General features: G+C 46.9%; 1 protein-coding gene across 8 annotated transcripts in view; it reads left to right on the top strand.

Moving 5' to 3' along the window:
* The window catches only part of AP1B1 (adaptor related protein complex 1 subunit beta 1), a 111,821-nt gene that overhangs the window by 47,048 nt on the left and 42,362 nt on the right, over positions 1-22,411 (top strand). For 2 of the 8 annotated variants that reach the window (XM_074390832.1, XM_074390827.1), the window contains exon 1: positions 3,248-3,412. The exons of 2 other annotated variants lie outside the window; for them this stretch is intronic. The gene's annotated coding sequence lies outside the window, so the exon portion shown is untranslated. Of the gene's footprint in view, positions 1-3,247; positions 3,413-19,246; positions 19,686-19,732; positions 19,855-22,411 lie in introns of those variants that run through there. 4 more of the 8 variants (XM_074390834.1, XM_074390833.1, XM_074390828.1 and 1 more) reach the window with 3 other exon arrangements.

The raw sequence follows: 22,411 nt of genomic DNA, 5'->3' as shown, positions 1-22,411 counted from the left end.
CCCCGCATCATCAGGCCAGGCCTTGCCTCCCTGCTCTGCCCATTGCTGCTATGGGAAGTTGGGAACGTCCCTCAACTTCTCAGGGCTTCAGTGTCTTCATCTGTAAAATGTGATTATCTTGGCATCTACCTATCGAGAACAGTGAGAGTTAAATGAAGTGACGATGTCAAGGGCGTACAAGGATGCTTGGCCCAACGTGGATGCAGAGTTCTCAGGGAAGAGACCCAAAGAACTGGACAGGCCAGGCACGGTGGCTCATGCCTGTAATCCCAGCACTTTGGGAGGCTAAGGTGGGTGGATCACCTTAGGTCAGGAGTTTGAGACCAGCCAGCCACCTAACATAGTGAAAACCCATCTCTACTAAAAATAACGAAAAATTAGCTGAGCATAGCGGCACACACCTGTAATCTCAGCTATTTGGGAAGCTGAGGCTAGAGAATCGCTTCAACCTGGGACGTGGAGGTTCCAGTGAGCTGAGATTGTGCCATTGCACTCCAGCTTGGGAAACAAGAGCGCAACTCTGTCTCAAAAAAATTATTTAAAAATACAAAAATTAGCCAGGCATGGTGGTGGGCACCTGTAATCCCAGCTACTCTCGAGGGTGAGGAGGATGCAGTGAGATCAGATTTCGCCACTGCATTCCAGCCTGGGCAAAAAGAGTGAGACTCCATCTCAAAATAAATAAATAAAAATAAAAATAACTAACCAGGAGGTGGTATTATTGTCAGCAAGTGTGTATTTCTTTTTTTTTTTTTAAGATGGGGTTTCACCATGATGGCCAGGCTGGTCTTGAACCCTTGGCCTCAGGTGATCCACCCACCTCGGCCTCCTAAAGTGCTAGGATTATAGGCGTGAGCCACCATGCCCAGCCTAGCAAGTGTGTATTTCTTGTGAGGAAGCAGGTGCACTCACGCTCTCTCTCTCCAGGTGGGCTTGGCTACCATTGGCTGTGCTCTCCCCGTCCTCGGACAAGGAGCTCCTGCTGGGCCTGGGGTCTCGGAGGGCCAGGGCAGCCACACATGCCCCAGGTGTGACTGTTCCAGTTGCAGCTGGCAGCATTTGATGGTGTGGATGACTCCGGCAGTGTGGCTAGCTGGGTTTAGTGATGGGGGCAGAGAGGGAAGTTCCCTCAGAGACCCCCCTCCCTGCTTTTGTCACCCACCTCTGCAAGCTGTAATTATCCAACCTTTGACATTGAGCTGTACTTCCTCTTACTAGTATTACACTTTTAGCTCTCCTGCCAGACAGAGCTGTGGGAGAGAAGGTCCAAGCCCTCATGGAAGTAGGGGAGAAATCAGTTCTGCCCACTGGTCTTTTCCTTATCTCTACTTGGAGACTGTCATGGAATTGTTGAGAGAGTTTAATGAGTTAACATGCAGAAGAGCTTCACACAGTGCCTGGTTGATGGTTAACTATTAGTGGTAGTCTCATCCTTGACGGTTCAGGTTGGGTGTCACTTCATCCAGGAAGCCTTCCCTGGCTTTCCTAGGCTGATTTTGGTGCCTGCATCCCCTGTGCCTCTGTGGTACTTCCTATCACGACAAGTTATAATTGTCCCTTTATTTGTCTTTCTCCCATACTCAACAGTGAGCCCCCAAGGGGGGATTGTGCCATGCCCTGTTCACTGTTGTATCCCCAGTGTGCCTGGCTCAGGTGGGAGTGACAATTATATTTTAGGTGAATGAGTAGGACTCATGAGAGGTGGGGCTCTGGGACCAGGCCCTCAGCCCTGTCACTCACGTGCTATTTGATTTAAGCTCTCAGGGTTGAAGTTCCCCCCAAGATGAAATGGAGCTAAAACGACCCCTTCTTCATGGGGCTGAAGTCAGGAGCAAATGAGATTTTCTGCACACTGCCTGGCACACTACGTGTTCCGTAAACATTCACTGTTGTTCTGCAGTTCCTGATTAAATACCCTCTACTTGGCTGGGTGTGATGGCTCACGCCTGTAATCCTAGCACTTTGGGAGGCCAAGGTGGGCAGATCGCTTGAGGCCAGGAGTTTGAGGCCAGCCTGGCTAACATGGCAAAACCCCATCTCTACTAAAAATATAAAAATTAGTCAGGCATGGTGGTGCACAACTGCTGACCCAGCTACTTGGGAGGCAGAGGCAGGAGGATTGCTTGACCCCGGGAGGCAGAAGTTGCAGTGAGCCGGGATTGCACCACTGCACTCCAGCCTGGGCAACAGAGCGAGACTGTCTCAAAAAAAAAAAAAAAAAAAAAAAAAAAGGAAAAGAAAAGAAAAAAAAGCCAGGCACAGTGGCTCATGCCTGTAAGCCCAGCACTTTGGGAGGCTGAGGCAGGTGGATCACCTGGAGTCAGGAGTTTGAGACCAGCCTGGCCAACATGGTGAAACCCCATCTCCAATAAAAATACAAAAATTAGCTGGGCATGGTGGCCGGCACCTGTAATCCCAGCTACTTGGGAGGCTGAGGCAGGAGAATCATTTGAACCAGGGAGTTGGAGGTTGCAGTGAGCCAAGATCACGCCACTGCACTCCAGCCTGGTGACAGAGCAAGACTCCATCTCAAAAAAAAAAAAAAAAAAGGGTGGAAGTGGAAGGGTCCAAACTAGAGCTGCTAAGAGCCTAGTTTGGACAGAGCCAGACCCCTCTTTAAAAACAAACAAACAAACAAACAAAAAGTGGCTGGGTGCGGTGGCTTATGCCTGTAATCCCAGCACTTTGGGAGGCCCAGGTGGGAGGATCTCTTGAGAAGAGTTCGAGACCAGCCTGGGCAATATAGTGAGAGACTCTCTCTACAATAAATAAATAAATAAACAACAAACAGCCGGACATAGTGCTGCGCACCTGTGGTCCCAGCTGCTTGCAAGGCTGAGGTGAGAGGATCACCTGAGCGTGGGAGGCGGAGGTTGCATTGAGCCCAGATCCTAGAGCCACTGCACTCTCCAGCTTGGGCGACAGAGCAAGACCCTGTCTCAAACCAAAAAAAAAAAAAAAGTAAGTGACCTTGAGCAAAACCCTGCCCCTCTTAGAACCTCAGACTTGCTGTCTTTACACAGAAGACGGACTTCAAAGTCCCTGCGACCTTGCCCACCCGCATCATGCTGAATTAGTTAGCGGGCTGGTTTCCCAAGGGCTCTGCGGGAGACTGCAGCATAACAGCACCGCGACTGCGGAGGGGTTAATACCGTTGGGCCCCGCCCCTTTTCTTGCCCCGCCCCACGGGCACCACCCCCGCCAGGGTTGTACCCTTGACCCCGCCTTCAGGCCCTGCGTCCACCGGAAGTGCCCGCGCGCAGGCAGCTCACTTCCGCCCGGCAGGTGACAGCCGCGGGCCTCCGAGCCGCCGGCAGCCCGGACGCGCCGGGAGAGTGTGAGGTGGAGGCCGCAGACATTTTGGTGCCAAGTCGAACCGAGCCGTGACGCCGGGAGCCGTTGAGACCTGCGGGTGAGGAAGCGGGGACCCGAGCGAGGCAGGAGAAGAACGGGGGCGGGGAGTCGGGGGTCTTAGGTGAGGTTTGCGGGGTCAGAGGTCATGAAGAGGACGCGGCGCTGCAGGGGGCGCAAGCGGCGTACGCCGCGGGAGACAGAAGGGCTGCGGGTTCGTTCATTCATTCGCGTTCACTTGGCCGCCGGCCCGTTCCCCGACCGTCCCAGATCCGCAGCCCCACCTGGGGCGCCCGCCAGACAGACTCCTAGACTTAGGCCCGGAGGAGCCCGCCCCTGGCCGGAGGGAAAACTCTTAAACTCTTCGGGCTCTGGCTCCCTCTTTCAGACTCACCCCCATGGCCATCCTGAGTCCTCTTTGTTGTTCAGGGCGTTATCTCTTTGCCAAGGTTCAAAAAGAAGAAAAAAAAAAAATTAGAAAACGGTTCCATGCCGCCCGCTCCCGGTTAGGCACGGGCTTGGTCTTGTCTGTTGGAGCCTCTAAGACAAGTTGACTGAAGGGGGTCACCTGTGATAATGCTACAAATAACGAGGGAGATGCTTGCTAGTGGCTATCGAGCGCCTACTGTGTACCGGGCACTGTGCTAAGCACTTCTACAGTGCCACGTTTAAACTTCACAGCAACCTTTGTGGGGATTAAATATCCCCATTTTATCCACGAGGACACTGAGGCACAGAGCGGTTCAATCACACGTGTAAGGTCGTTCACGTAGCAGACGCAAGGTCAGATTTCCTACTCAGGTTCTCAGGGACCTGCAAGTACACAGACAAAAGAAAGACTGGAGTCAGGTTGGGGTGTAGGGGATATTTAAGACTTCTAGCTGCTGTTGTGTTTATTTGGATTTGTGTCAGGATGTAGCCTTATTGCTTCTTGTCTGATCTTCGGAAGGGGCATCTGATTCACTTTGTTTAGGGTAAAACAATCCTGCAGGCTGTTAGTAGTGATGCCTTTCAGGGCAAGAGTCTTAAGGTTTTCCTGACTTTTGGGAACTGTGAGAGACAAAACAGGCTATCCATGAAAGCTGTTTGAAGACGATCCAGAACTTCTCTTCAGAGTGGTTGAACAGCATTCCTCTTGATGTAAAGAGAGGGGAACCACATGACCTCTAGGGGATCTTTTGGTCCTGGGTTCTGGAAGAAGGTACCCAGAGGAAGAATCTTTGCCTTTCTGAGACATAGGCAGGCCCCATGACTTCTTGCCTGAGCAGAGCACCTCTTACTTGGGAGGTGGTGAGATGGTTTGGTGGCTAGAGGACTAGGCCGTGTGAATTTGAGTCCCATTCCTTTGTGGATATTTGCTTGCTTCAATTCTGCCTCAGTTTCTCTGGCATCAACATGAGAAAGACCTGCCACCTTCCTGTCTACTCCTAGGGGAAGGAACCTGTGAATTAACCCATGAAGGCTTCCATATGCTCCTGAAGAAAGTTGTATAGTTGTATATAAATATTACTCTGATACATTTTTTTAAGCCCTGTGATCTGTTTTCCTAGTTCCACTGAAGTCACAGAAACTTAATAGCGTCACCTTATTCCCATCCTTTCAAGGGAGGATTTGAGATGAAGCAACTTGTTGCAGACAGTAGGCATATGAGCAGAGCGCAGAGCGTATGGTTTTCTGTCCTGAGATGAGCCCACCACTCTCCTCCGACCTCTTAGAAACTGTCATGAGGAGCAGCTTCAGTAGTTTCCAAAGAGTCAGATCCCTCAGAGGTTGTGTGGAGATCATCTGCTGAGTGTGGATTAAGTGGAGGCTTCACCCTGAGCTGCTTCAAGAGCACAGAGGTATGATGGAAAGATCACCTGACTGCCAGTCAGTCAGCCCTGGGTTCGACCCCAGCTCAGCAGCTTCCTGGCACTGTGCCCTGGATGGTTTTCATAGGCTGGCCCGCCTTTACCTCAGCTCGGAAATAATACGGGCCATCCTCTCCTACTCCCCCACCACTGGTTTGTATGAGGGTAGATGGGAAAATTTGCGCAGGGCCTGTTATTTTGGATGCTTTGACTCTAGGCCAGCTGATGCCTGCCGAGGGCCTGTGTCTGAGGAAGGCTGTCAACCTTGGCTTCTGGAGTGTTACTTCCTTCTGCAAACAGAGACCTTTATGTACCCAGGACTTCTACCCTTCTTGTTTCACTTCCCAAAAGTAGTTCAGAACAAGTTCAATTTGTTATTTCTTCTGGCTTTGAGCTTGGACTTGCATCTTTTTCTAGTTATCTCCTGACGCTCTCATATGCCTTAACTGCTCACTTCCCAGAAACTGCCCATTTCTGGCACCAAAGCCTGCTGTGCTGACAGTAAGCAGCATGCTTGGGCTTTGCACTTTGCTGTATTTCTGAAGGTTGAGGGGACCTCCATGCCTTGCAGACCTTTCTTTTTCTCAACAGGTCTTTTTGCCTAAGAGAGATCACTGATACTATCACAGCCCAGAAGAGATTTTTCTGTTCTTTATCTCTTCACATAGAGAGGAGCAAATACTCCTGAGAAAAAACTGTCAACACGGCATTTGGGGAATCCTTAAAGAAAACTCATCAGTGGCTCCTAATTGCCCTCAAGCCAATACTCACATTTCTTAGCATGGCATTCAAAGCCCTTTGGACTCTGACCCCTGCCTAGCTCTCTTTTTTCATCTCTCCTGCTCCACACTCACCTTCTGCCAAGCTCCAGTCAACCTCAGCTGTTTGCTATTTCTGCAAGCCCCAACTCTTTTTTTCTTTTTTTGAGACAGGATCTTGGTTTGTTACCCAGACTGTAGTACGATGGAGCTATCATATCTCACTGCAGGCTCCAACTCCTGGGCTTGAACCATCCTCCTGCCTCAGCCTCCCAAGTAACTACAACTACAGGCGAGTGCCACTGTGCCTGGCAAATTATTTTTATTTTTTGTAGAGTCCGAGACTTGCTGTATTGCTCAGACTGGTCTCAAACTCCTGGCCTCAAGCCGGCCTTCTCCCTGGGCCTCTCAAAGTGCTGTGATTATAGGTGTGAGCCACCACACCCAGCCTCCCAACTCTATATACCTCTCTGTCTTTGCTTTGCACCATTCCCTCTGCCTGAACACCATTTCCTGCTCCCCTGACTGTACCTTCCTAGCTGAAGTGCTACCTGGTGCTTCCCATCTGATCATCGCCCCTAGGACTGAGCTAGATGCCCCTCTTTGATGTCCTGTGGCAAGGGTCACAGTGGGTTGTGATTGTTTACTTGGCTCTCTTCTAAGTAAACAGCTCTTTTTTTCTTTTCTTTTCTTTTTTTTTTTTTTTTTTTGAGATGGAGTCTCGCTCTGTTGCCCAGGCTGGAATGCAATGGTGCAATCTCGGCTCACTGCAACCTCCACCTCCTGGATTCAAGCAATTCTAATCCCTTATCCCAAGTAGCTGGGATTACAGGCATCTGCCACCATGTCTGGTTAATTTTTATATTTTTAGTAGAGATGGGGTTTCACCATGTTGGCCAGGCTGGTCTTAAACTCCTGATCTGCCCACCCCAGCCTCCCAAAAGTGCTGGGATTACATACATGAGCCACTGTGCCTGGCCAGTAAATAGCTCTTAATCCTCGACAAAGACCTCCCTTAACCATATCTCCAGTACCTAGTGAGAGATCTGGTACATAGTTGGTGCTCAGCAGTTGTCCAGTGAGTGAATGAATGAATATTGCATTGAATTGTTAGGATTCTTTGGCTCCTAAGGGATTCAAAACACTTTCTACATTATCTCCTGTCCATCCTCAAGTCACCTCATAGAGACAGGGAGAAATCTGATCAGTGCTGAGACTACTTTCAAGCTACAGTTGCTACCGCCAGCCAGTCACCAGTGTTTCAGGGCTTCCAGACACCTGGGAATCTGGTATGGAGCAGTGAGGTGGTAAACCCTCTCTTGGTAGTAACAGTAGTGGCTAACATTTATCAGGCTTGTTGTGGGCTGAGCACTGCTAAGGGCTAGGTATATATTGACTTGTTTTACCCTCACAAACCCCTCAGGCATATAACATTGTAGTTCACATTTTATACTTACGCTGCAGTTGTGCCTGTTTGCTCTGTGGAGCCTGGGAGAGCCCCTGCCATACCTGCTGTGGCTGCCTTCCCCTACCCACTCCTTGTGCTTAGATTGTCCACTTTTATATAGTAGAGCTGAGGAAGGACTTGGCTATGGTTCTATTCCTCATGCTGTCTGGGTCTTGGGCTTAACCTCTGACTTCTGACAGGAAGGGAGGCCTCTCCTACTTATAATAGGAGTGTGTCCTAACTCTGGGTTGACCCCACAAGGCCCAGAGTTCATCGGTTACTGGGATGCCTTAGTCAGTGATCCTCCAGGTTACCACCAGTTACTGCAGTCCACCCTGCGGACTCTGAGCTGGAAGATGGTAGATTTGACAGTCAGGTCTCAGAAGCTTTAAAACTGAACCTTCAGTGTTCATTTTCAGCATTTCAATAGCTGAGTTCCGTAGACTTGGGTGGCAGATACTTTTTACCACACCCTCCTCCTTACATTTAGGATCTTAAGCCTATTGAGAGTGGAATAACACAGTGTCAGTAGAGCTAGCCTTGGGTCTGCTGCTGTGGTGGTCTTCGTTGCCTAATTTCTGAGTGGTGGGCAGCCGGCTGCTGGGACACTGAGGACGGAGACTTCTGAAGTCCAGCATTGATTCGGTATTTATCGAGGCCTGCTAGTGCCTGGTGCTGGCCTATGCTGATAGGTCAGCAGGCCAGATATGGTCTCTGCCCTCTGGCTGCTTACTTCATTCTAATGGGAGAGAGAGAGACAAAGAAGGAGAGAAAAAAATATGATTATTAGAAAAACCAATCAGCCATGAGGGAAACAGAAGACATAGGAGCCAGAGCTTGTTAAATATAAGTCCGATGTCAGGACTCCTCTGCTCCAAACCCTCCTGTGGCTCCAGCTCACTCTGTAAAAGCCAGAGTCCTCACCCTTTCTCAGAAGGCCCTGCATTCTCCTTTGACTTCCTGGCCTACTGTTTCCTCATTGCTCACTCAGCCACATTCACTTCCCTGCTGTTCCTCAGACATGCCAGGCACATACTCACCTTTGCACTGGCCATCTCTCTTGCCTGGAAGGCTATTCCCCAGACAGTGTCGCCTGTCACCTTCTCAAGGAGGCCTTCTATGGCCACCCTAGTTACATTTTAACCTCCCTTTCTCCCCTCCCCTCTCCCCTCCCTATCCTTCTTCCCTCCTCTTTTTTTGCCTCCATAGTGTTTATCACTATCTAAGATGTTATGTATTTTACTTACTTATCTTGCTTATGGTCTTTTTCCCCCATTAGGATGTAAGCTCCATCTAGGGAAGGATTTTTGTCTGTTTCTTTCACTGCTGTATTCCCAACATGTAGAAGTGTTTCTGGTACATGAAAAACGCTCAGGAAATCTTATTCTTATGAATAAGAATACTGGAGGATGTGGACGGAGAAATACCTTCTTAAGATTGTACATACATAGCCAGGTGCAATGGCTCGTGCCTGTAATCCCAGCTACTTGGATGGCTGAGGTGGGAGGATCACTTGAGGCCAGGAGTTCAAGACCAGCCTGGGTAATTTAGTGAGACTCTGCAAAGAACTTTAAAAGATTAGCTGGGCATGGCACACACCTATAGTCCCAGCTACTCAGGAGGCTGAAGCAGGATTGCTTGAGCCCAGGAGTTCGATGCTGCAGTGAGCTATAATCACACCATTGTACTCTAGCCTGGGTGACAGAGCAAGACTCTGTCTCTGTCTCTAACAACAACAAAAAAAAGGCATCTTTTTCTTTCTTTTTTTAAGCATCAGAGGTATCACGCTAGAAGGGAAGGTATCTTTCAAGTGAGATCACCTAAGCTGAGATTTGAAGGATAAATTGAAGCAGATAGGAGAGGATAATCCAGGCAGAAGGGTCAGCAAATGTAGAGATAGTGAAGAGCTTGGCTGTTAGAGGAACACCGAAGGCATGTGGGCCTGGAGGCAAGGACCTGGTGCTTGTGTCATATCCTGTGTCGGAGCCCCCGACCTTCTGCAGCTCTGTCACTCTGCGCTGGTACCGTAGGATCAGGTGACAGTGACTTGGCCTCACTGAACACTTCTCCCACTGGAGATGTTGCCACCTGATCTTCTGCCCTTGCCCTTTCTTCTCTCTCTCATCATTTATTCACTTACCTTCCATTTATTGGTTGTAAACAGGCTAGGGATCTGGCATGTTCAATTTCAGTGTAGTCAGAATAGCTTGACAGTCGGAGCAGATGTATCTCTGATCCTGGCTAACCCAGTGAATAGAACATTGAGAAGCTGCTCTAGCAGAGGTTGGGTTACAACACATGAAATTTCTCCTAGAAGAAAATTGAGCACTGGTCATTCAGATATTTATTGAACACCTGCTGTTTGCCAGGTACCAGCCTAGGAGTTAGGAATACAATAGTGAACAAAGTGGACAAAATCCTTACCCCCGTTTACATTATGGAATGTATGGGGGGAGAAAAAATAGACAACATAAGTATATTTTACAATGTGTAGGTAATAAGAACTTCTAAGGGAAAAAGAGGAAAGAGGGTTAGGAAGTCGTGGGGATTATTGGGGGGGAGGGGTGTACAATTTTAAATGAAGCAGTCAAATAAGCCCTCAATGAGAAGATGACATTTGAGCCAAGACCTGAAGAGGTGAGGGACTGATCCGTGAGGCTGTCTGGAGAAAGAGCCTTCCTGGCAAAGCAAATAGCACATGCAAAGGCCCTGGGGTGGATGCCTGTTGTGTTCAAGGAGTAAAGAGGCCTGTGCGGCTGGAGCTGAGGGAATGGTGGGGAGAAGAGTTCAAAGGGTAATGGCCATCAGGGTGCATGTGTGAGAGAGAAGGGCATGCATCTCTTACAGGGCCTGTGGGTTATGAGGCCATGCTAGGGACTTTGGCTCTTACTTAGAGTAAGATAGGGAACCGTTGGAGGACGTTGAGCAGAGGGGTGCTGCTGTCTGTCTTAGATTATCAAGGGATCATTCTGGCTATTGCTGAGATAGGGTGGCAGCAGAGCAGTGTGGGAGCTTTCTTGTTAGCACTCTCAATGGGAGGTGATGGTGGCTTGGAGCTTGGGGGTAGTGATGGAGCTGGCAAGAAGCTGCTCACGGATTCTAGATTCATTTTGAAGGTTGGAATCCACAATAGGATTTGTCAATAGATTTCAGAAAGAGTATGTTATTAAGGGTGACTCAGGTTTTTAGCCTGAGGACCTGTTAAAGATGGTGCTGGCAGGAACTAGATGATGTAGACTGCAGGGTGAGCCAGTTGGGGAAAGGAAGGAAGCAGGAGGTCAGTTTTTATCACGTTAAGTTTGAGCTGCCTGCTAGTCGTATCCACAGTGATGCCGAGATGTCAGTTACGCATTTGGACATGTGTGCTGGGAGTTCTGGGCAGAGGTTGGGCTATGTGGATGATACGCAAAGCCCTGACACTGGATGACACCACCAAAGAGGCAAAATAGCAGAGATGGAGAGGAGAAGAGGTACCAGCCTGAGCCCTGGGGCACACAGTATTGAAGGAGAGGGAGAGGAACAAGTGAAGGAGACAGAAGGCACAGACAGTCAGAAAGCGTGGCATCCTGGCATTTGAGAGAAGACGGTATTTCAGGGAGAAGGGACTGGTTAGCCATGTCAAATGCTTATCAGCATGAGACTTGTCATTTGACATGACCATTGTGTCTTCTGCTGGCAGGACCCAAAAGATCTGGCATCCAGGACCATTTCTGAATCTTGTTCTTCCTTCCCTAACCTCATTTGCTCCTTTCCCTTCCAAGTCCTTTCCTTCAGCCAGGCAGGGAGGCTCACAGACTTCTTTTGGCCTTAGGTAAATCACTCATCTCTCAGTGTCTCTAATTCCTCGTTGTTGTTTTTTTTTTAATGAATTACAATGAGAATTAAATGAGAAGGGTTGTAAATCACTCAGCAAGAAGCTGTTCCCCAGCTGGTGTTGATTTAGTTGTTTTCAGTTCCCTCCCTTGTCTCAATGGCAGTGTCTCTGTGCCACCTCCACTCTTGCCTCTCTAAATCTGACCTGTCTTTCTGTGACCAGCAAAGCCCTTCCATCGAAGAGAACTTGGCTTGCTGCTCCACCTGTCTCAGAACCCTCCTCCTCTGGAGGCATGATCACTCTGCCCTCCCCCTTTACTTGGCCTCTCAATCTGTAAGAGCTCAGCAAGAAACGACGTCCTTTGTTTACTGTGTGTGTGCTTCCGTGTGGGGCACAGTTCCAGGCATAAGCGGATGGGGCTGTATACTGTTGATATGACAGATCTTCAGAAAGTGTTCCCATTACATAGATGGGAAAACCAAGATCACAAAGAGCCTTGTGCTGTGGTCTCTGGTCTCTTTCTCCTCATCTTGATTAATTTCAGTGTTGTTCAGAAGATGCCTTACTATTTTGTTTTCAAGTCCAGAGAAGGTTTTATTTTTCTTTTTTTAAGATGGAGTCTTGCTCTGTCACCTAAGCTGGAATGGAGTGGTATGATTTCAGGGTCAAGCGATTCTCCTGCCTCAGCCTCCTGAGTAGCTGGGACTATAGGTGTGCGCCACCACGCCTGGCTAATTTTTGTATTTTTTGTAGAGGTGGGTTTCACCATGTTGGCCAGGCTGGTCTCGAACTCCTGACCTCAAGTGATTCGCCCACCTCAGCCTCCCAAAGTGCTGGGATTACAGGCATGAACCTCCGTGCCCACCACTTTTCTTTTTCTTCACAGCAGGTCTTTCCACATATTGCTGCTTGTAGATGAGCTGAGAACTGGCACCTGAATGAGGTTCTAGAGACTCAATGCCAATATAAGAATGTTTGCATGTGACATTTGTCTGCCTTTAGTTTCTTTTCATTTTGAAGTCTTTAATTGCTAATGGGACTCAGGAGAGTGACTTTTTTTTTTGGAGAAGATCTTGCTCTGTTGCCCAGGCTGGAGTGCAGTGGCACATTCACAGTTCATTGCAGCCCTGACCTCCCAGGCTCAAGCAATCCTCCCACCTCAGGCTCCTGAGTGGCTGGTACTATGGCTATGCACCACCACACCTGGCTAATTGTTGTTATTTTTTTTTTGTAGAGATGGGGTTTCGCCCCACTGCTCAGGCTGGTCTTGAATTCCTGGGATCAAGCGATCTGTCTGCCTCAGCCTCCCAGAGTTCTGGGATTACAGGTTTGGGCCACCGTGCCCGGCCAGGAGATTAATTTTGACTAATCAGTTTCATTGAAATCCCAGGAGGCCCATAACTTGGCAAGCTCTTCCAGAAAGGCTTTTACTAGGCACATGACCAAACTTGATGTTCCCTGTTGTCCAAACTGGATGGGCTGGCCCTAAAATAACCTGTAATTCAACATCTGAGGACTCTGCAGGGAGGTGTGGCAACCCATTTCACATACCCTTTAGCCTAGAGCAGGTATGTTTCTTCCAGGGCTTTATTCAGAGAGGAGCAGTTAGTTGCTCTGCTGGATAGAGTGGGACATGTGTGACCTTATTAGGGGGCAACAGTGGAGCATGTTGGCACTACCATTTTCTAGCTGTGTAACTCCAAACAAATGCCTTCACCTCCCTGGGCTTCAATTTCCTCACCGGTAAACTTTTTCATGAATCACAAGGACTAACTTTAAAGCTCTTTACATGGTGTCTGTCACGTGGTGCACATCCATTTGCCATTGCTACTACCACTGCCACCTTTGTTCCAAATTTCATGCTGAGCCTAAAGAACACTGATTATTTTCTCATAGTTATTGAACTGACTTGAAAGAGCCTGTCCATCTGAGTTCAGTAACCACATTGTCTCAGAAAGTCTGAAATCTGATTTCTCAACTGCTGAATCACCTTTTAGTCTTCCAGCTGGCCTTAACTGTTTCCCTATCTGTAAAGTGAACTTAAGTATTTACCTGTAAGTACCCTTTTCCCTTTTTTTGAGTCAGGGTCTCACTCTGTTGCCCAGGCTGGAGTGCAGTGCTGCATTCATGACTCACTGCAACCCCCTGCCTCCCAGGTTCAAGCTATTCTTCCACCTGCCACCATGCCAAGCTAATTTTTGCATTTTCAATAGAGACACGGTTTCACCATGTTGGCCAGGCTGGTCTCAAACTCCTGACCTCAAGTGATCCTCCTGCCTCAGTTTCCCAAAGTGCTGGGATTATAGGCATAAGCCACCGTGCCTGATCCCTTTTCCTTTTTAAAAGGAAATCGTCAGACAAATGATGAGTAGTGAGTAGCATCATCATCTCTAATGAACTCTAAGCTTTGTGGGAGCATACACAGTCCAGGGCATGGCACAGAGTGGGGAATATTTGTCAAATGAATTAACCTCTGCCCTTGAAACAGAGCCAAAGCAACAAAACACATGGAATGAATAAAGTTTGACCTTTCTGCTCCAAAAGAAGAAGAAACAGTGGCATCACCCCAGCCCCTTTTACTCAGTCTTCCCTAACTTCCTCTTGACTGTCCCTGAGCTAATATGTGCCATGGAGCAGGTTTCTGAACAGCTATTCATCCATCAGGGAAGTGTTGAACAGTGACAGTTCCAGCACCAAAGCTGGAAGCCACCAACATAGACCTTCAGAGATCAGTTTTCCCTACCTGTGTATCCTTGAGTTCAGAGATAGGACATGGAGCTGGAGCTGACCTTGTGAAATGTCTCTTTCCCTTTTTCCTTTCCTAAAGCTTTTTGTCTGGCTCATCTCACCACACTGATGGTCTTCTTCATTAATTCACTGGGTGCCAACAGTGTGCAGTGCCTTGTGCTGGCACCACCAACTTCACACTTCTCATCTGTTTGAAGAGCATGGGCTGCTCTGACATGAATCACTGCCCCGAGACTAGAAAAGGCCTTCCCCTGACATTGGCTGGCCATTTGGAAAAATTAAAATTTTGTTGTTTGGCTTCTTACTGTTTTCTTTCCTACTAAAAACCAAATGGGATTTTCTGGCCTTAGCTGTATTCTGAATTTGTTCTCTTTTTTTCCCCTTGGAAACATCTTATGTCATGCTCTTAGAATGATCATACTGTACTTCCTGGTGTTTGACCCTGGGAACAACATTCACTGGTGGGGAAATGGGTCCCTCATCCAGCAGAGAATCATAGAATGTGAGATGTGGGTGGGACTTGTCATTCAGTAGACTGGTTTTCAAGCTTTGCTCCATAGAACTACAGGATGTCCGAAGGGCCCTGGTGAGGACGGGAGAGTTGGGCATAGTGAAATGAGCGAGGCTCTCGGCCCTCCACCCCTTCTTCCACCAGAACAGTTTCACTTTTATCTGTTAGAAATGGTTTAAGAGTGGAGAGGGACTTGAAGAGCCATTGATTAATTGTATTCTTTTGTTTGAGAATTGGAGAAAGGCAGGCCCGGAGATGCAGGGAGGTGCCCAGGATCACACAGCTGTTAGTAGTAGGGCCAGATTTCCCGGCAGCCATCTTGCCATTGGATCAGCCTTACCCTGTTAACTGCAAAGCCTTATGTTCCCAGTCTAGTCTGCCCAGTCATCCCTGTCTGGCACTTGTCACAGAGCTCTCTCATCTTGATCTGTTTTTGGTTCTTGGTTTTTTAGCTTCTCTGGGAACCTGTCTTTCATTCATTTTGCCAGCAAACATTTGGTGAGCTCCTGGAATGTGCCAGGCATGATGGCAGTCACCGGGTTGACAGCATTCAACAGCACAGATCCCAAATTAGAGGAGGAGCTCTGTGGGGAAATCTGAGATACTTTTTTTTTTTTTTTTTAAAAAAAAAAGAGAAAGAGTCGCCGGGCGTGGTGGCTCAAGCCTGTAATCCCAGCACTTTGGGAGGCCGAGGCGGGTGGATCACGAGGTCAAGAGATCGAGACCATCCTGGTCAACATGGTGAAACCCCGTCTCTACTAAAAATACAAAAAATTAGCTGGGCATTGTGGCGCGTGCCTGTAATCCCAGCTACTTAGGAGGCTGAGGCAGGAGAATTGCCTGAGCCCAGGAGGCGGAGGTTGCGGTGAGCCGAGATCGCGCCATTGCACTCCAGCCTGGGTAACAAGAGCGAAACTCCGTCTCAAAAAAAAAAAAAAAAAAAAAAAAGAGAAAGAGTCTTGCTCTATTGCCCAGGCTGGAGTGTGCAGTGGTGCAATCATAGCTTACTGCAGCCTTGACCTCCTGGGCTCAAGCTATCCTCTTGCCTCAGCTTCTGAGTAGCTGGGACTACAGGCACGTGCTACCATGCCCAGGTAAGTGCCCCCCCCCCGTAAAGATAGACTCTCGCCATGTTACTCCGGCTAGTCTCGATTTCCTGGCCTCAAGTGATCCTCCTGCCTCTGCCTCCCCAAATGCTGGGATTGCAGGTGTGAGCCACCATTCCTGGCCTTGCCATACAACCAGGTCTATTGTCAGGAGGCCTCTGCCCCTTCGAGTTGAGAAGAGGCTCCTCTGCAATGTTTAAACCTAGACTGAAGAAGGAGCACAGGGTGGGAAATGTATTTTGGATAGATATACCATTTTTTCTAAACTGTATTGTGTTTCTAAGAGGTACATGTACAAGGGACAAAATACCCAAGTTGTAAAAAAAGGTAAATGATGGAAAATTAGGCCCTCACCCTATTCCTTAGCTACCCAGCTTCCTTTCTAGAGGAAACTGCTATTGACTTTTCTTGTTTATCCTTTTCAGGATAGCCTATGTATTTGTAAATCCACAGATATTTATGTTTTATTAATATTCATATGTTTAATTAGATATAGTAGCATACTACATGTACTTTTCATCTTGTTTCTTCATTTATTCTCTTGGAGAGGGTTGCATAAAAGCATATGTAGAACTACCTCATTCTTTGCATGGATACATAGTATTCCATATGTCCGTATGCTGTGCTATCATTTAACGTATTTAGAGTTGGGGTCTTACTGTGTTGCCAAGGCTGGCCTCAAATCCTGGGCTCAAACGATCCTCGCCACTCAGCTTCCTGCGTAGCTGGAGCCACAGATGTGCTCAGCTCTGCTGTGCCATTATCTTTTAAACCAGTCCTGTGGATTGGTATTTATATTATTTTGCTATTAGAAAGGATGCTGCATGAATAATTTTGGATCTACGTTGTTTTCCACATGTAAAGTTTTAGAAGCAAAATTACTGGGTCAAAGCGTAAGGACCTTTGCAATTTTAATGGCTGTTACCAATTTGCTTCAGAGATTATAGCATTTTAGACTGTCACTAGCCTCAAATGAGAGTGCCCATTTACCCACATCAGCACCAACATGGGGTGTTTTATTAGACTCTTGGGTCTTTATCAATTCAGCAGCTGACAGGTGCTGTCTCACTGTAGTTTCAGTTTCTAAGTTCCCTTATAACTTATTCTTATAAATAAGCTTAAACTATTATATTAATTCACTTTCTGTGAACTGCCCACATCCTCTGCCATTCTCCTATTTGTAGTCACTTTTTATGTAGGAAAATAGGCCTTGTCTGCAATGTGATGCAAATTTTTTTGTGTATGTTTCTCGTATGTCTTTAGGCTCTTGGCCTCCAAAGTGCTGGGATTACAGGCATGAGCCACTGTGCCCAGTACATTTTAAAAAATATTTGTTTAATTTACACCAAGTGAAATGCTTGACTCTTTAAGTGTACGGTATGGCCAGTATCTGCCTCAAGATGCAGATCATTTCTATTACTCCAGGGGCCCTTCATGCCTGTTTTCAGTCCTTCCTACCCAGAAGCATCCACTGACCTGACTTCTATCACTGTAGCTTAGGTTTGCCTCTTAGAGTTTTATATGAATTAAGTCTTGTGATATTTATGTTTATGTTTTTTCTTGTTAACATGCTTTCATTCTCACATTAGCCCTTGTCAGAAGAAATATGTGAGATACATAGAGCAGCAGGTAACAGCAGTCACCGCTCCCCTCTTTTTTTGTTTTTTTGAGACATCGTCTCACTATGTCACCCAGGCTGGAGTGCAGTGGTACGATCTTGGCTCACTGCAACCTTCCTCCTCCCGGGCTCAGCCTCCTGAGTGGCTGGAACTACAGATGCGCACCACCATGCTAATTTGGTAGAGACTGGTTTCTTCATGTTACCTGGGCCAGTCTCAAACTCCTTGGCTCAAGCGATTGCCTGCCTTGGCCTCCCAAAGTGCTGGGATTCACAGGTGTGAATCACAATACCCGGCCTGATCTCCCCATTTTAAAGAGGGAAATTGAATTCTGGAGATGAAGTAGACTCAGTTCAACATAATTTCCTTTTAAAGGTTGTCACTAATTTTGAGACATTGGAAAAAAATTGAAATACTATATTCAGTACTCATTTTCTTATGTTTCTTTTTCATTCTCAAAGGAGCTGGTTTTATGTTTTTAAAATAAATTCATTTTATTAGCTTAAAACACAAAACAATCTCTATTTCTTGTTCCTAAAATTATATTTAGATATGTGAAGGCAAAAATTTGAAAAATATTGAGATTTGATTCCTGAAATCCTTGCTCATGTTAAAAAAACAAACAAAAAAAAATATTGAGAACTTTTTTCCCTTTAAACCTAACCCTAACTTCAGCAGCTAAAACCCAAAGTCTTTAGATGGAAATATTTTTTGTTCTTCCCTTTTTTTCTTAGGACCTAGGACTTCATTTTCCCTCTCTTGGATCACATTACATCTTTGTCCTGCTCAGTGTTTCCAAATGTCTCACTAAGGGCTGCTTTATACATCTAGAAAACATAAGAGAAAACTACTGTATTTTAGACTTTATTGCTTAGCGCCCCCCCCCTTTTTTTTTTTTTTTTGAGACGGAGTCTCACTCTGTCACCTAGACCAGAGTGCATCCTGCAATCTCAGCTCACTTTAACCTCTGCCTCCCGGGTTCAAGTGATTCTTCTGCCTCAGCCTCCCAAGTAGCTGGGGTTACAGGCGCCCACCACCAAAACTGACTAATTTTTTTCTTGTATTTTTAGTAGAGATGGGATTTTACCATGTTGGCTAGCCTGGTCTCGAACTGCTGACCTCAGGTGATCTGCCCACCTCGACCTCCCAAAGTGCTGGGATTGCAGGCTTGAGCCACGGCACCCAGCCTCAGTTCCCTTTCTTTAATTCTAAAAAGTGAAGTTAACCAGAACTGGTTCTGGGATGTGACATCAAAGTCATAATCTTTCAAATGTGGGTGTGAGAAATATTAAGAGGGGGACAGCCGCATCAGCTCCTCAAGGGCAAAACCAGTTGTTCCAGGTATGCTCCTCTTTTAATTTTGACGGTGCCCATCCCCTTGAGCCATTCCTTGGCCTGTAAATGCTGAAATTGAGGGCATCCCAGCCCAGAATGCTGTTTCCTTAGCAAAAGTGACTCATTATACTGGCCATAGCAGTTTCTGAACCAAAAATTCCCTGTAATTACTACTTTTAAAATGTGCCCTGACACTTCCAAAGATAGAATCCAAACCCTAAGCTTTTTCTTCTCTAAATTTGCTGCCTGCTTTCAAATGTAGTTCATGTACCTGATCAGATTCATCAGAGAGCAAGGTCTCAGCCCTTTGGCCTCCATGGGATAGGGATACAGTGTATGATAACAGCTCAGCAGTGCCAGGAAAAGCACCAGTCTTTCCCATGGTATCTACCAGTCTGAGCCCCTTTAGAACTGAACTGTCAGGTTTTTTACATTCCTGCAGAGAGAATAAGAAATCTCTCTTGCGCTGACATCCAAGAGGCAGCTGCAAGACCAGGTACCAGCATTAGATGCTCACAATGGAGAAAGGACACGAGGAGATTGCTGCCCTCAGTACATCACTAGGCTGTAGGTAGGGGATCCTTCACAGTGAGGTGAGGTGTTTTGTTTTGTTTTTTAATCTGCGCTTTGGGGTGGCTTTCCAAAGTGTTTCACTTTTCTCCACATCCCCTTCCTTCTCTAATTTCCTACATATGAAACAACTTCAGAGAGATACGATTTCTGCATCATCAGTCCCACTGGGCCTCTGCAGAGGGATATGCGAAACAGATACTGCAGAAAACAGCTGCAGCCAGCACCAGCGCAATGAGTGGCAGTTAAGTTTGTGAGTAGTTGCTTAGCACCTGTAAAAGGAAGAAAGTCACGGACAGCTGAACACTGTCAGAGTATCTGCAGCTGTGGTTTGACTAGCTACCCTGCAGCTCTGTCACTTTTTTTTTTTTTAATCCCCAGAAAGAGAAGCTTTCTCACTCTTTTCTCCTTTTGGTCAGTTGCATTCGGCACAGATTGGTCACCAGCATGTTGCGTCCTGAGAATTTAGGGCCCTCTGATGTTGTGTTGGGCCTGCAGGGGAGGGGAAAGCCCCTGACAGCTTTTTCTGCTGGAGAGGCAAGAAATTCTGAGCAGCTCTGACATTAGATAGCTAAGGTATTTTGTTTTATTTACTTTTCTTTCTTTCTTTCTTTCTTTTTGAGATGGAATCTCACTCTGCTACCTGGGCTGGAGTGCAGTAGCGTAATCTCAGCTCACTGCAACCTCCACCTCCCGGGCTCAAGCAGTTCTTCTGCCTCAGCCTCCTGAGTAGCTGGGACTACAGGTGGGTGCTGCCACATCCGGTTAATTTTTTGTATTTGAGTAGAGATAGCGTTTCACCATGTTGCCCAGGCTGGTCTTGAACTCCTGAGCTCAGGCAGTCCGCCCACCTCGGCCTCCCAAAGTGCTGGGATTGCAGGTGTGAGCCACTGCACCTGGCCACTTTTATTTCTTCGTAGATTTAATATTCGAGTGGTTTCTGTGTTACTTTCTGTGTTTCTTTGTGGCCTGTGAGTTTTAACCCCTTTTGCCTTCGATTGTCCCTCTTCTTATATTCAACCTCGAGAAATGATATTCTCCTATTGTTTTGTATACTTTTGCCAGTTATGCTTTCAAGTCTGTGACTTCTGTAACTATGCAGATCTTTATTGTAAGGCAGAAATCCCATTATCTGATTTCCCTGCTTATTTCAGAGTTCCCCAAAGAACCCCTAGGTTGGTGAGGTTTCTGAGAAAATGGCTTTATGTGTGTGCAAAAAAAAAAAAAAGAACAAGTCGTATTTAATGTCAGTAAATTCCTGTTAGAAACAAACGCTAACTAGTTACATAACAGGGCTGCCAGAGAGCAGGCTGAGGCTCCCTGGGATTTTCAGTGGCCCCTTTTCATTTCTTTCAACAACCATCAATTGAATACTTGCTGTATACGGAGCCTGGGCCAGGCATGAAAGAGAAGGGCGAACGGGAGCTGTGAGCCTGGCCCATGCGGGGGCCTGCCTTTGTGGATCTGTCTAGAGCCCTGACTCATGCTGGGAGGACCAGCAAGTTAGAGTCCCCACTGTGGACTTGCAACATCAGGCACAGTGGGCTCTTCTGCTTTTTCCCGCAGCTCCCACAGAAAAGTGCCATCCTCTCTTTTCATCTTTGCAAAGCAAAAGGAAAGTAGAATTGTGCCTTTTCTTCAAACTGTTTTGTCAGTTAAGCCTTTATTCCTTTATTCCTACAGGATCCACAAAAGATTTAAGGTGACCCCAAGACAGTACATATTTGTTTCTCACTGATTACTGAAACAAAATCTATGGTGTCTCTCAGTTGGGAGCCTTGCTCAATGCCATCCTGCCATAAGTACGCTTAATTTGGAAAAATCCAATTGGGCTGGAGAGGAGGAGCTATGTTGGCTTGGTTTCCAGAGACTGTGAAATGACTCCTGATCCCTCACATCCATTGCACTAGTAACTTTCATCTCACCCCTGTATAGTAATGACTTGAAAGGAGATGTTGGTTGGTTGAGTCCCTTCCATAGACGCAACAAAAGGGACAAAGTGAAGTGGGGTTTCTCCATTCAAATGTCTATTTTTTTTTTTTTTTTTTTGGCATTGTGTGGTTTTCTATAGCACCTAAAACTACAGATAGGATTGGAAGGCTGTACTTGAAAGTCAATGTGTTTTGCGGAGGCTGGAGTACAGTGGCACAATCTCAGCTCACGGCAACCTTTGCCTCCTGGATTCAAGTGATTCTGGTGCCTCAGCCTCTTGAGTAGCTGGGACTACAGGTGTGTGCCACTGTGACAGCCTTAATTTTTTTTTTTTTTTTTTTTGACTGAGTCCTTAGCCACTATCAGGGAACTGCCCTCCTTGTCAGAAGAGAGAAGCAGAATTCCTTTATCAATAGAGCATAGGGACTGAGCTCAGGTAGACCTGAGATGGTCTCCTAGCCTAGCCACATACAAGCCACGTGACCTTGGGCAAGTTATGTAACATCCCTGAGTCAGTTTCATCATCTATAAAATGGGATTAAAAGCAGTTACATTATTGACAAGATTAAATGAGATATAATGTGGGTGAAGCCCCTGCCTTTAATAGGTGCTCAGTAAATGATAGCTTCTTAATAAATCCTAGAACAATCCCAGAAGCCTTGTATCTAGGGTAACTTGGTTCCCATGTAACTTCTTTTATCTTAGATCTGTTCCCCAGAGGAACTTTGAGGTATATAGTAGGTGCTCAGTAAATGTTTGTCAAATGAATGAGAGAGCCTTAGTACTTTCTTTGTTGTATTGTCTTTTTTTTTTTTTTTTTTTTTGAGGTGGAGTCTCACACTGTCCCCTGTGCTGGAGTGCAATGGTGTGATCTCAGCTGACTGCAAACTCTGCCTCTCAGGTTCAAGTGATTTTGCTGCCTCAGCCTCCCAAGTAGCTGGGATTACAGGTGCCCATCACCACACCCAGCTACTTTTTTGTATTTTTAGTAGAGACAGGGTTTTGCTATGTTGTCCAGACTGGTCTCAAACTCCTGACGTCAGCTGATCTACCCTCCTCTGCTTCCCAAAGTTCTGGGATTACAGGCATGAGCCACTATGCCCCCTACTGTACCTTTTTTTTTTTTTTTTTTTTTTTGATACGGAGTCTTGCTCTGTCACTCAGGCCGGCGTGCAGTGGTGCGATCTCAGCTCACTGCGACTTCTGCCTCCCGGGTTCAAGCGGTTCTTCTGCCTTAGTCTCCCAAGCAGCTGGGACTATAGGCGCATCACCACACCCAGCTAATTTTTGTATTATTAGTAGATATTGGCCAGGCTAGCCTCGAACTCCTGACCTCGTGATCTGCCTGCCTTGGCCTCCCAAAGTACTGA

The sequence above is a fragment of the Saimiri boliviensis genome, chromosome 21, assembly GCF_048565385.1.
Source record: "Saimiri boliviensis isolate mSaiBol1 chromosome 21, mSaiBol1.pri, whole genome shotgun sequence".
Taxonomy (NCBI): Eukaryota; Metazoa; Chordata; class Mammalia; order Primates; family Cebidae; genus Saimiri; species Saimiri boliviensis.
This window is presented reverse-complemented; position numbering and strand designations above follow the sequence as displayed.